General features: G+C 40.1%; 1 long non-coding RNA gene across 1 annotated transcript; it reads right to left on the bottom strand.

Moving 5' to 3' along the window:
* Positions 1–234: 234 nt before the first annotated feature.
* Positions 235–3,383, bottom strand: LOC128077234 (uncharacterized). Its single transcript, XR_008204893.1, has 3 exons — positions 3,339–3,383; positions 2,770–3,218; positions 235–933 (listed from the first exon to the last, which is right to left on the bottom strand). It is a non-coding gene; the product is annotated as an uncharacterized LOC128077234 (long non-coding RNA).
* Positions 3,384–9,379: the final 5,996 nt, after the last annotated feature.

Here is a 9,379-nt window from a genome sequence, read left to right as displayed (position 1 = left end):
ATAGATACTGATTTTACATGACATTTACTCAGATGTGTCTGGGTCATCAGCAATACTGAAAAAAATACTAGAATTCTTTCCCTCGTTCAGATAGAAAGCAGAAGAAGAGGACTTTCATATCTCAGTTATCCACCCTTTCTGAATTTCTAAATGAAGTTACTCTCAAAAATGAAATAACAGCCACCCCCACACCTCAGCAAAAGTTTGGTAGCAAAGTACTACTAGAACAATGAATCATGTTTTTAAAAGAGATTTCTTTCTATAACAGAATAGGCATTACAAATAATTCCCTGGAAACTAATCCAATTTCACAGTTTTCTTAAAGTTTCAAATTCAGAGCTAATGTACTAGGCAAAATAGAGCACCAACCCAGATATCTCCTTATTTAAGATAAGGTTAGAAAGAGACGAGAATCCACAATCAAAGATTTTTGTTAATTATTATTATTATTTTAAATCAATTGACCTTGGTAAGAATACACAGACTCCTTTGTGGAGTACAATCTGGGTGGTTTGGGAAGCCAATTCAATTTATCTCCTCTTTTTCTAACTTAGTCTACAGTGACTCTGAACTTTCTTCCTTCTAAAATAAGCGTGTCCATACAAAGTCCTCCTAGCATTTACAGGTTAAAGGGAAGCATTTGTTTTCTGCTTTATGCTCAAAGAGAAGGCAGAATATCAAACCCACCTATGGTGAGAAAACATTGATCTAGTTCTTTGACTGAAGTCCACAAGACAACAAAGTAGTCTTGTTCTTCTCCCATCTATTTTGTCCTATCAGTGTTTTCCAGTTATCTTGAAACAGGCAATTCTTTTACCTGAGATGGGTGTGGACTCCCCACTTCATCTTTTGTCATCTCTACTAAGTTGGCAAATTAGTGCCAATGGCTGAAGGGCAGCATGCTCAATCTTCTGTTCCCCTGGGGCATCTATTCTGCAAGAGAAGAGACATGGCCAAGAGTAAATCACACAGACACTCTGAGCTAGAAGTTTATCTCTAGGGCTCATAGCAATTCAATCAACCTCATATGTGATTAACCCCATTATGAACTCAGTCTGGGAGGAGATTCCTAGAGAAACATCTCTGTGCAAGGAGAGTATCAAGGTCTGTGATTTCTGCCTAACATCCTGCTCCCTGATTACATGCCTCCAATTCCCCATGCTTCCAGTCATTCCCCTTCTCCAGAGAAAGAAATGAATTAATGAGATGTGAAGCAATCAAATTGGAGGTAATAATTAATGACAGAGCAGAAATTAAATTTGTGTGAGTAAAGGGAGATCTTCATGTAATGAAAAGCTAAGTAAGGATTAGCTCCACAACACAGAGGTGACCTTAGAGCTTCTGTACAAGTGCTTTGGGAGAAACAGACCTGAAAACTACAGAAGCAGAGGTTAGTCCCTGCTTTGAGATTTGTCACTGCAAAAACATTAACACTCCACACCTCCATAGATTGATGAGTTAGATTTGAGGAGGAGAAACTCAGGTTTGGTTTTGTACCATTTCTGTCTGAAGGGTTCAGCTATGGGCTAACCTCCATGCCCTGTAACATATCAGAGCAATCAGGGAAGACAGACAGATGGAAACACAGGGGGATGGAGGGAAGCTGATTTATATGCAGCTGAAACACAGCCGTGGGGCTGCCGCCAAACCATGTAGATGTGGTGGCAACACAAACAGAGACACACAGAACAGCCTGTGCAAATATAAACACTGCCACACGTGATGAGGGTTCACAGAGTTCATGCAAACACCAGGGAAAGAAAAGAAAAGAAAAAGAGAGAGAGAAAAAAAAAAAAAGAGAGACTTAGCTAGAGAAACAAGTGTAAAGATTATGTCAGAAACAAAAGTTCTGTTAAACAAAACAAATAAATGAAATTGCCCCTTCTCTTGTCCTGCAGAAAAGCATGCTTAGATATCAGAAATTTGCAACAGAATTAAAGGACATGCCCATCTTCTGGTGGTCCAGGTGGTATTCTTAACACTCCCATACATAACAGTTGTCATTACTGACCAATTTTCCTCTTCTATCTAGATCTTGTGGCCAGTAGTTTATTAAATCATATGCCTCAGATTGATTATTATGTTTCTTTCTCTGTCAGTTCAGGGTTGTTTCCAAATGCAGATAGCTCATTACAGAAATCTGGCCTGGCAAAGGCTGCTCCAGCAAACTGTCATTGCTTCTCTAGTTTTCCCACGTGAATCTAGATCAAGTCCAGCAGAGACTAGAAGTCATCATCCTGTTAGAAGGGGCTTGCATGGAATGAGTTTCTGGATCTGTGTATAGTCCCTAGAGGCTAAGAATTACAGGGTAGAAACCACTGAAGTAATTATTGCTGACTGTCATCCTAAGACAGAAGGGGCATGGAAACTAAACATTCAGCCATAGCTGAGGATGTCTCCACCACCACCACGAAGTCCTGCTGGCCACAGATGTAATAACAAACCATATTCTTGCTTTGGAGTATCATATCGCAGAGATGCTAGTGCAGCATTTTTATCAGCACCAAACTGCAGAAGAGACTGGATTCCATATAGTTGGCTTTCCAGGATGGAATGCTTTTCCTTCTCAGCAACAGCTATTGCAGCACTTTTCCTGTTGCACATGCCCCTTTATTCACACCTTGATGTCCCTCTAACACATGTCACTTTGCTGCCATCCTTTGGCAGCCTCCAAGTAGAAAGAGGGATCAGAATCACTGAATGCTATCTGTGAAACCTTCAAATACCCCCATCAAAAGCTAAGCACTCAACAAAGCTATGGTGTCTTACCAATGGTCTGCAGGGACACCACAGTTTCCTTTGGGCTAAAGGATTAGATGGTTGGAGCATAGGAGTGTAAGCCAGAAGGCTCCCATCCAAGCCCAGCCACTGAGTCAAAGTCTATAACCACCTACAGGTCTTAGCCAAATACAGCTGTAACCATGAGACTGGTGAGACAAAGTGTACTCTTCTTTGTTGCTGTCCATAATATTGGCCAGAGCACGCCATGTTTGTTAGTTAAAATTGGTAGAGAGATCCTTGAACAGTATGCCTTGCCATTTCAAAACCCCGAGCTATAGACACTTGTGCTGTCTGCTTGTCCTTCGTCTGCTCACAGAAGTCAGCTCCAGAGACGCAGAAAATACCCCAAACTTTCACTGCTGCAGTCTTCTTTCACAGGTTCTCCCCTACAGAAGAATGAGGACAAGACTAGTATAGTAAAGTTTCACATTCTGTATCTGTAACATAATGGAAAGTATAGCAATAGAAGAGTAGCAAAATCGAAGGCTGCAACAAATGAGAGCAAGCCCAAATACAGCAGCTGTGGATACAGAAACAAAGGAAGAAAAATGGTTTACCTTCAGAAGACCACCACTAGGCAGGGATCTCCAGTGAGATACCCTTACCCCCACTGCCAGTCCTTAAATGAGATCTGGGAAGGGGTGGATCCTGGCTCCACACTTCAGTCACTTAGGGGCATTGTGTGCACCTGAGCTCCCTTGGGTTGACCCTGCCTTCTCACCAGGTGCTCAGTCACTGTTTCAAGCTGTGACTTAGCATTTCTGCTGCAGTACTCTATAGTTTCTTGTTTCTGTGGAATCTTTTAGTCTGTATTGAGTTAGATGTGTTGTGCTGGCTTGTAGATGATCTCCAGAGGTCCCTTCCAGCCCCTATAATTTTGTGATTCTGAGAATCTTCCTCAGGTACTAATCAACCTGCCTGCAATAGTAAATAAAAATATATGTTATGTTATTTCAAGATCTTAGACTATCATGTTGATTTCCTTCAGATTCATAGTTCCTTGATGATTCTTCCCTTTTTCTTCATCATTTTAAACTCTTCAAGACCTTCCCAACAGTTGTTAGGCTCTGATGTTACCTCATCTACTGGAAGACTGTGCCTTTGCTCTCCTGGCAGATTGAGAAATGAAAATGAAGTGACTATTGTTTTTTTGCATCATATTTTTGATAAGGGGACTGGAGTGAACTCTAAAATATAGCAGAAAATGTCATTTGTTTTTTCAGAAATGCATCAAAATGTCTCCACATCTGTTTATATTCTCCAGTTCTATACCTCATCTCCACAGGGACTGAGCAACTCTGCTTGGTCTTGTGTTGAAGTCTGGATATTTGTTCTGATTCCTTGGAAAGGCTGTACAACCCAAAGCACAATTCTTTTGGATACATCTCCATTTCAGAAATGAATAAATGAATTCTGGAATGTTCCTTTTTTTTTTTTTTTTTTTTTTTTTTTTTTGCATTTATAAAGTTGTGTCTGTAGTGTGAGGGAGGTTCAGTTGACAGTCCTGGAAATAAAGGTCTTCTTAGCCATAGTAGATGCAATGCAGATTTCACCACTTTTCACCACTCCACCCACTGGCAGCAAGACCTTAACTTGGAACATCGGGGGGGGGAGGGAGGGGGAAAAAAGAAAGAAAAAAAAGAGCAAATAGAGTTCACTCTCCATGACCAAACATTAGCTACTCTGCTGTTACGATCAATAAAAGTGGCAGTTTTGAAGCAAAGGCAGATCAGGGCAAGTCTTGCTTACCCTCTTTGGATTAGATACCATCTGTTCTTCCATTAATAATCAGTTCCAAACACACAAATTTCACCAACTTTCCTTGGTTCCAGCCAGGAACTCTGCTAGTAATGATTCAGAGTTGCTCCCAAACCAATCAGCAGCACCAACCTCAGTTCATGCAGTGCTTTGAAGATCTGGAAGGTTGATAAGAATCCGTATTTCTCTTGGTTACCCTGCACACACCACCCAGCTCTCACCATTTCCCAGCTCCGCTGGAATGCATAACCAAGCCAAGACTGCTATGATGCATTGGGCATGCGGGAGGGCCAGCAGTAAGCCTGACAGCAACCATGGCTTCAAATTAATAAAACAAAACAAAGGGAAAAAAGTTGAAAAACAAATTAAGGAAGACAACCAACTTCTATATAAAACTTTTCCATCTGGAATTTCTTCTGCAAAGAAATATCTTAGCTAAAACCCATACCAGCACACAGACAACACCGAACATGTGTTTGGAAGGCAGGTAGATTGTTCTTATGGTTCCATAGCCCTTTTTTTTTTTTTTTTTAATCATTTGCAGACAATTCCATTCATATTTTGTCCCCCTATCCTTCATAGGAGCCCCTTGTGAGCATCTACAAAGTAACTGTGTTTTAACTTTCTGGAAATTTGTTCTTAACTCCTTTTTTTAGAATATGGAAGGCAATCTGAACACTTGTTAGGTTTCTGAGATATGTGATCATTATGTTTCATTTTTCCCATTAGTATCTAAGTATACATTCATCTTTTCCCTTTCTTTTTGTTTAGACAGTTTATAGGGCAATCTAGTATTGGTTTATGAATTAATTTCAGAGAACCAATGAGTTTAAGTGAACTCTGTTCGTAACACTTGTTTTAAATGTGATACATTTCTCCTCCTCCTCTTGTTGAAAGACAGAAAATCTATTCTGTGGAAAACATGAGCTTTGGAAAATGTCTTTAAGGAATAAGATGGGTAAGACCAGATGAGAGAATGGTTACACGTGATTCTTTTTTCCCCAGAAATGGCCATTAACAGGTGTTTGTAGGTGTTGGCAATGGACCTACAGGTAAATGAATGGAAACCTTTGGTCACCCACAACACTGATCTTTTCGGTAGACCTGTGTCACACGAATAAAGTGTGAAAGAATGGGAAATCTGAAAGGGCACTTAGAACTGTCCCCCTACTGTACATAACTTCAAGCTCATTCTGTCCAGGCTAATTAAAACCTTTTGGAACTAAATGTCTTTCAGACATAGAATCATTGTTTCAGTAATCAGGAGAGTGTGAAGACTTGTGTGGTATTTACAGCTGTCAGTGATTTCATGAGCTATTGTAAACATCTCTGCCACTTAAAGATCATGAAGCATTTTGAGAATATGTTGACCATATACTGTCACGGTCAGCGCCTTTTTAGTAGAAATGAAAATGTACTTAAGACCCCATGGCTGGCTGTGATGGATTGGTTTGCATCGTAAAAAGTGAAATGCTTTAATGAAAGCGTGCTTTATGAGTCTAGCTGTTAGAAATGGGAGTGTCATCACAATGTAACCTTCCAGTTCTTGCCCTCTAGGATGAATCAAAGGCGGCTAGACCAGTAATTTATTACAAAGACAGGTGCTGGAGGCAGCAGAGAAGAAGCAAACAAGAAAGTAAGATAGCTACATGGAGAGATGGACATACTTAACTACAAGATACAATTTGCCTGGACTACAATTTATTTGCACACCAGATGTCTGTATGGTTCAGGCTGACAGTACTGCAAAGGGTGAGAAGTTTAACGCCGTCCAGAGCCAAATAGAAGGGAAATAAATAAAGCAAAAACAAGTCTGACTTTGCAGTGTATTTCCTCTCAACCCACTTCACCAGTAAGACGTGGGTCTTTCCAATTAACAACACACCTTTCACTAACACTTTCCCCTGCAAACGTGTTCAGAGTCTTGTTCCCAGCTTGATCAGACCAACTGAAAAACTGAGGGAGTTGTAAAATGCACCTCTCTAATTAGTTTATTAGTTTGAGAGTGAAGGACTTGAGTGAAGAAATGTAATGATGTCAGTTCTATGATATTTGAATAGGCTTATTTACATTCTTCACCTTATATTTTTCTACCCATCTTTCTTTCTTCAACTTTCTCCCTTCCCCCAACTATTGCTTCTTGCCAAGTCCATCACATACCTGGGGTCAACTAGACAGTTCTGCAGATGGGTTGACAATACTGCAAAACAGTCAATATGAGATGTTCCTGTCTGGCCTACATATGGGAGACTCATAAACACTTGATACACCCAGTCCCCTATTACTGGTTTAACAGCTTTTTATTGGAAAGCCAAAAACTTCCCCAGGCAATGCAAGTAGTTGCCATATGCTCAGAATACTAATAGTGCCTCTAAAAATTCACGTGTTTTTATGCTAGAAGAAAATGTGAGATTCTTTTCTTCCTTGTATATTTTCAGTGGGTTAGAAACAATTCAACTATATGGGTTGTTCTGTGGGTATTGGCAGACTTTGCCAATTGGATGTGTGTGGATGTGAATGATGCTTTTTGTCTTAAGTCGTTCACATTGATTGCATTCAGAACATTCTATGTCAGTATCTTCTGGCCCTGATGATACCTCATTACAGCTCCTCAGAGGCACCACCACTTAAAATGCCTGAGTCAGAGCACAGACTAAGCAGTGCAAAAAGGCTACTTCATACCTCCAGAGCTTTGCTTAGCCCTGCACAAAGCAATGGACTTATTTGAAGCTTGACTGTCTTCAAGTGAGAGATAAATAGGAGCCTCATTTTCCCAGTATGATTCCAAGTGTGAGCTTAGGGCATCTATCTCTGCATAAAAAGAAAATCACAAGGCAATTCTTCCACGCGTGCGGCCTAAAAGTGTTCTGATATCCCACTGGAATAATCAATCTTCTTTAATTCCTTTGGCTAACCAGAAATGGAGACCATCAAATAACTACAGGTGCTTTAGGGAGCAGGGAACATGATAAAATAACCTTTAATCTTTATTTTTTCATTAAGTGCTAGGAACCAAACACCTTTACACTGTCTAATGGCACCCTGAAGACAAAGGGCTTCAGCAAAGACCACATCAGCCTACAATGGTGGAGGATTCCAGCTTGTATTTGGAAGGGAAAAGCCCATTACTCTTGGTTTTCTGGCTGAATTACTGCAGAGAAATTGTATTCTTGTTTCTGAACCCCTTTTGTGGTCTGAGATTGACAGAGCATCATTCCTTGCACACCAGTAATATTTGAACGGTGTTGTTGCGTGCCACCTTCTGTCCCAGCTATACTCGTATTTTTCTGTGTATTATGTATTTTACTCCCTGAGGGAACTCTAAAAAGTTTTGCAGATCTCAGTGAAAATAAACTGGCTTCTCAGTGAGACAGAAATGAAGTGTGCTGAGAAAAGAACACCTCTAAAGGGAAATTCGGAGTTATTCCCTGAGACTTGTGCCAAATTACTTTGTAGCCTCAAGGACTTGGTGGCCAACAGAGACTACATCATTCTATTAGGAAAAGGCTAGAAAAAAATGACTGAAAGTGCTAAAATGCATTGTGTACACAGTGTCACTGACCTCAAACAGTTTGAATCATCAGCCCTCCAGAAATACATAACAAACAAAAAACATCCAGAGAAGAAACGTGGAAGGGTGTCCACATAGAAAACACATAGAAAGAAGCACTCTGATGTAGATAGATCATTAACAGCTAAAATACAAGAGGTAAATATCAATGCTTTTTTTTCAAACTGTGTTTGTAATATGCTAGCATCCGATGACCTCATCATACTTCCCAAATGAGGGATTTCAACCCCTTTCTGAAGAACATGCCCAGTTTGTAATAAGTGAGTTGTTCCAGTGATATCTTCAAGGGAGCTCCTTAGATTAGTCATTAGATTCAAATCTTGGCACCTGCATCAGTAAGCTGCTGATTCAATACCCCAATCTGAACAATAGCCATTGGACAGAACTTTCCCACTCACTGCAACAGTGCTCCATGGACAGCAAAGCAGCAGTTGTGATTTCCAGCCCCTAAGTGGCAACTGACTCATCCCACCTGCATTCTTGAAGCCCTAGTGTCTTCATACCAAAGCCTATTCTTCCTTCACTGAATGTCTGTGACACTGGAACCAGCATGTGCAACCTGGGAGTGTCTGTCTCTGCCCTTTCCTGAACAGCATTTTAGACCCATGAATAAGTTTCTATCTATCTATGGTACATTAAAAAAACTAATAGGCCTCAGACCCCATGGTGATCCTCATTATTAATGCAAGGAATATTTCTGTAGAGGGAATGTATCCAGAAGTGCCTAATGCATAAGAAGTTATACAAAAGTTAGTTTCAGTGAGAAATTTATGTATGCAAGCCACCTTTAAAATCTTGTTGGCTTTTTTTTTTTTTTTTTTTTAAATAAAAGGCTGCATCATCCCCAAAATATTGTTGAAACTTGTTCCTTAAAAAAGCATAATTCCTGGAAATCTGTTTCTTCTTCTGTTAGTTGAAAAGGGAAGAAGAAAATGGTCTGTGTTGGTAATTCTTTTGTTCACAATACAGCACAAAGGCCTTGGGGTCCTCTGCAGTCTTGTCAAGTACTTCTTATTGTTACTTGCACTGGGAAAACAACTTTTCTATCTTCCTAAATGTGATGCAGGAGAATATTTATGTAATAAATCAGATGGCGAAAGCTGAAAGGACTCATTCTTATCTACACTGAGGTTCTTCTCAACAGTTTCAGCCAATTATAAGTTAGGTTCCTATATTGAGCAGCTTCAGTTAAGGAAGAAAAGAAAGCATTGCCAATCTGGAATACCCTCCACCTCTGGAACAGGCTAGGATAAATATTCCTTAGAGATA

Source organism: Tympanuchus pallidicinctus, unplaced genomic scaffold, assembly GCF_026119805.1.
Source record: "Tympanuchus pallidicinctus isolate F22 unplaced genomic scaffold, pur_lepc_1.0 scaffold15, whole genome shotgun sequence".
Lineage (NCBI taxonomy): Eukaryota > Metazoa > Chordata > Aves > Galliformes > Phasianidae > Tympanuchus > Tympanuchus pallidicinctus.
The sequence above is the reverse complement of the archived record's forward strand: the minus strand, read 5'-3'. Positions and strand labels throughout refer to the sequence as shown.